We start from the raw sequence: 4,515 nt of genomic DNA, 5'->3' as shown, positions 1-4,515 counted from the left end.
ACGCTTTGGGCTTAAAAACCCATATATTGGCGACGCGCTTCCACCTTCTGCACCCTGAAGCTAGTACATAGTAAAAATGTTTAACTTAATGCCCATTATTGCCACTACAGTCTACTTTTAGTTTTGCAATGTTTTTATAAGTTTAGCTAGCTGGTAGCTGCTACATTTCTACAAAATGTGGGTTGACTATAACCCAATTTATCCCACCCGTCCCTTATTACCCTGTTTGATGATATGTATTTTTGACAAGAAATCTCCAAGGTTTATGTAGTTTTGAATACAAATTGTCAATAATTATTAATACTGGTGGCCTAGGCTGGGTTGGTGCTGGACACTGGTGGCATTTTGGCCTAATATGTCACCCTTTTTTTGGGCCTGAAACCCACTGTGCAGAGAGTGGATCATGGATGAATATTGCAAGATCTTTGGTGACGCTTCAGTAGCAAAATTTACGCCTTCAGAAGATCTTGCCAACACATTTAGATTGAAATTCTTGCATTTATTATATTTGCCAGTCTTCGGCCAACTATTTAAAAAAAAGTAAGGTTTCTGATATGTTGGATGGATCAGGATCAACAGGATGCAGTGAAGCTTGTCCGGAAATCAGTTGCGATGAGTTCCCGCCAAAAAAATGTAAACATCAAGCTTATGATTACGTAGTTGCAAACTTGCGGTCAAATTAGAGCAATCAGACTGCATTATCACATGTTCAGTTGACACTTGCTGTACAATCTGCAATCTCAGACTGTTTTTAAGGTAAAATTAGTTATTTGGGATAACACGTGCATGCAACATTGAACATTGTAATTTGTAAATAAGTTTGTGGCTTGTAAATAGTTTTTCATTACTCAGCGTCAGCGTAAATGGCTTTTCATTAAAAATTACCCGGCGGCCGGCAACGCATCTTAGAATTACCCGGTAATGCTTAGGGCTTAAAAACCTACACATTGGCGATGCTGTATACACCCTCTGCGCCCTGACCTGAAACCTTATCATGACAAAATGACAACACAATTGAGACACTAAATAGTCATACTAGTCTGAGAGTGGAAGATTTCAAGGTTCAAGCTTCAAAATAACTTCATGAAACTTCAAAAATTCTCCATTGAGAGTTGAGACTATGAGTGATATAGGTAATTTAATTATGAACTTTATTTGCTTGTTTTGGTAGCCAAGCTGCAAAAGGTTTTCAATTGAATTGACAATGTGGTGAAAACTGACAGTCTGAAGTGACAAGGTGGGTGGACTTGTTAAAAATAATAGTGCTGCACAGTGCACAGCCTGCACTCAGTGCATAGCCTGACTGTGACTGCTGCTGGCACTGGAGCTGGAAAAATGAAAATCTCCTATACTGCTATAGTCCTATTGAACCTTTCAGGCAGTAAGAAGAAAGAAGGCAAGTTCATCTGTTCAAATTATCAAATATTGGATTATTGGAATGAAGTTTTATACGTGAATAAATAATAACGTGATTGTTGGAAAATGAAAAGTTCTATTGTTAACAAGTTGGCACTGGCCTGCTGCTGCTGCTGCTGGTCAATACTGCTATGGTATAATGGTTATAGATTACCTATATTTATAGGCGTTACTCCGCTAGACAGTGCTTGTCACTGTCTTGACTGTTCTGTCTGTTCATCGCTTGGAAGTTGGAATAGTCATTTCGTTCATCGAGTAATTTCTGTTTATGGAGTATTTAATTAGTCATTTCACATCAGTTACCTCGCACGCTCGTAAGTAAATAAGTACGCTATCACAAATTGGAAATACAGCAAGCACAGCGAGCTATTTGTAGCTTGAATACACGTTTAGCTGCAAGACTTCCATCATGTTCTTTCTTTCTAATTTATTCTTATAGGAGCACTGGAAGCTAGTCCATAAAGCCCCTTGCCTAAACTGGGTTTAATTGGTACCTAACACTCTAACAGCTCTGAAAGTTAAAATCTGAAACAAAGAGAGAACACACACACACGGAAAAAGAAAAAAAAAAACAAGAAAAAAAACTAAAAATAACAGAAAAATAAATAAAATAACAAAAAAATAAATAAATAAATAAATAAATAAAAATAAAATAAAATAAAAATTATAAAAAATTAAATAATAATAATGAATAAATATAAATAATACATTTTTAATGCAAAATTAAACATAGATAAATAATAAGGATAAAAGTATTGAATGAAATAAATATTAAGGAAAAACAAACAACAAAACAGCAAACAACAAAATAACAGAACAAAGAAAATACAAAAATTATAAATTAATAAGAAATAAATAAATAAATTATAGTACAAAAGAACAATAAAATATGAATGCAATAACATAATGACGGCAAACCCGCTGAAGAAAACAAAACACGGCGGAGCCATGGAACCCGGCAGAGCCNGACTTAAGCAAGACAGTGACGCTCAGACACTTAGCATCATCTTACCATTAGCCTGAAGGGACAACAACAGCAGTAAACTCACCTAGGCAATAGTCCTTCTAACAAGCAATAATAGCCTTCTGACTTCCCAATTGATCAGACAAATTACCACAGCTTCACATCAAGGCAATGACACTGGTAATGGAAAATAAATTGAAGCTGGAACGAGATAAGAGAAACATGGCAATGTTAATAATGAATACATCAGATATAGGTTAAAATCAGCTAAATGGGAGAAGGCAGTAAGGGATGTGCTAAAACCTAGCTCAATTATGCTCCCTGCAACAATATTGTAGCATTCATGGCAGCGCATCCTGGTTTTAGTTCTAGCTGGTTAAATGAAAGTGGGCTGTCCTCTGTCCCACTTGATAATTTGATGTCTACATCCTGATTTTACTCTCTCTGAGATGCTGCTTGTAACAGAAGCTCAAGACAATACAGTATATACGATGAATGATCTCTATAAGGTAAATATAACTGAACTAACAATGTAAATACCCTCAATTTCATTCAGGATTATGAAAACCTGGACACCAATCTCTTTCCATAGTAATTTCCATGCGTAATATACATCATTCACAAAAAGCTAAGAGATACCGGTAGTCATTATGTGTGCAATTGTGACTCAAAACTAATATAGGTTACTTGTGCGCATCACTCACAGTAATAAAAGTTATAACTTTAGGCGTTTTTTGGCAATATGAGATATAGATGCACGTCTTTGCTTTGTACACATCGCCCATAGTATTAGAAGTGATTACAATAGGCGACGTGAGCCAATATGAGCCACAACAGGCATGGCTTCATTTGGTACACATCGCCAGGAATAATGATAAATTTCAACCCTGAGCGATGTGCACCAAATACGGCCACCTATTTTACGTGACACAATGACAGAACGTACCCCTGCAGAGCTGCACACAACTTTTCTCGGTTGCTATCTGCCGGGTAACTAAAGATATACAAGATTGAACCTATCGCCCATACGGCATTTGGGCCAAATCAGCAATCGCGGCCAACGTGTTAAGAGAGCGCCCCGCACTCCACAGCAACTGAGCTTATACAGGAGGCCTGTATGCCACACCTTGTCAAAGGCATTACTCAGATCAACAAAGCAGACTAGCAGTACTGACTTTGTGTGGAGAGCACGGTGGATGGCAGCTTCCAGTCGGGCTACTTGATCAATTGCCGACATGCGGCAACGAAACCCCCCCTGGGAAGGCCGCAGGGCCTGCTTCTGCTCAAGGAAGAATGTGAGACGTTTATTTACCATTGCTTCCATCAGCTTTCCAACACAGGACAGCAAGGAGATAGGTCTATAGGAAGAGGTGCATGTCAGTGGTTTGCCTGATTTAGCTATGGGAATAATTAAAGCCTCCTTCCAAGACTGTGGAACAATGCCGGTCCTCAGACTTTGGTTGAATATCTCTAACAGCCACATACAAAACTCCTGAGGGAGATGAGCAAGATGTTGGTTATGCACTCTATCAATACCTGGAGATGTATTCCTCAATGAGTGCAAACAGCATTCTAATTCATGTAGCTGAAAAGGAGAATTGATGGGGGAATAAGTGTCTTCACTCAATGCAAGTGCTAATGGGAGGATTATAAACTAGGGGTATGGAGATGGCACAGGTGCTGACAGCACGCTCTCATAGTGAGAAGCAAGTGCATTTGCTTTGGAAGGAGAGTCAGAGATAATTGTCAGGTCTGGCTGGATAAAAGGTTGTGTTCTTCTCTGATATGGGTTTTGTATTTGCTTTATTTTCTTCCATAATGTTGATATGGGAGTATCTGAGGTAATTGAGCTGCAATATTTTGTCCAGGATGCTTTCTTTGCAAGTTTTACCTCCCTCTTAACCAATGCCTGACTGCGCTTGAAGTTGATTAGGTTTGCCTGAGATGGGAGGGCAATCAGGGCTCGCTTGGCAGCTCGTTTTGCCTCCACTGCGTGAGCACAAGCTTGGTTCCACCAGGGTTTGTTGAAGCGTGGGGTGATGAATTCTTTTGTTTGCGGAAAATGCTCTGTGCTTGTGGAGATTATTGCTTCGGTAATATTCTGGTTACTTACCTCAATGTTGCTGTCTGGGTGG

Source organism: Hyalella azteca, unplaced genomic scaffold (genome assembly GCF_000764305.2).
Source record: "Hyalella azteca isolate HAZT.00-mixed unplaced genomic scaffold, Hazt_2.0.2 contig16070, whole genome shotgun sequence".
Lineage (NCBI taxonomy): Eukaryota > Metazoa > Arthropoda > Malacostraca > Amphipoda > Hyalellidae > Hyalella > Hyalella azteca.
Note: the sequence above shows the minus strand (reverse complement) of the source record.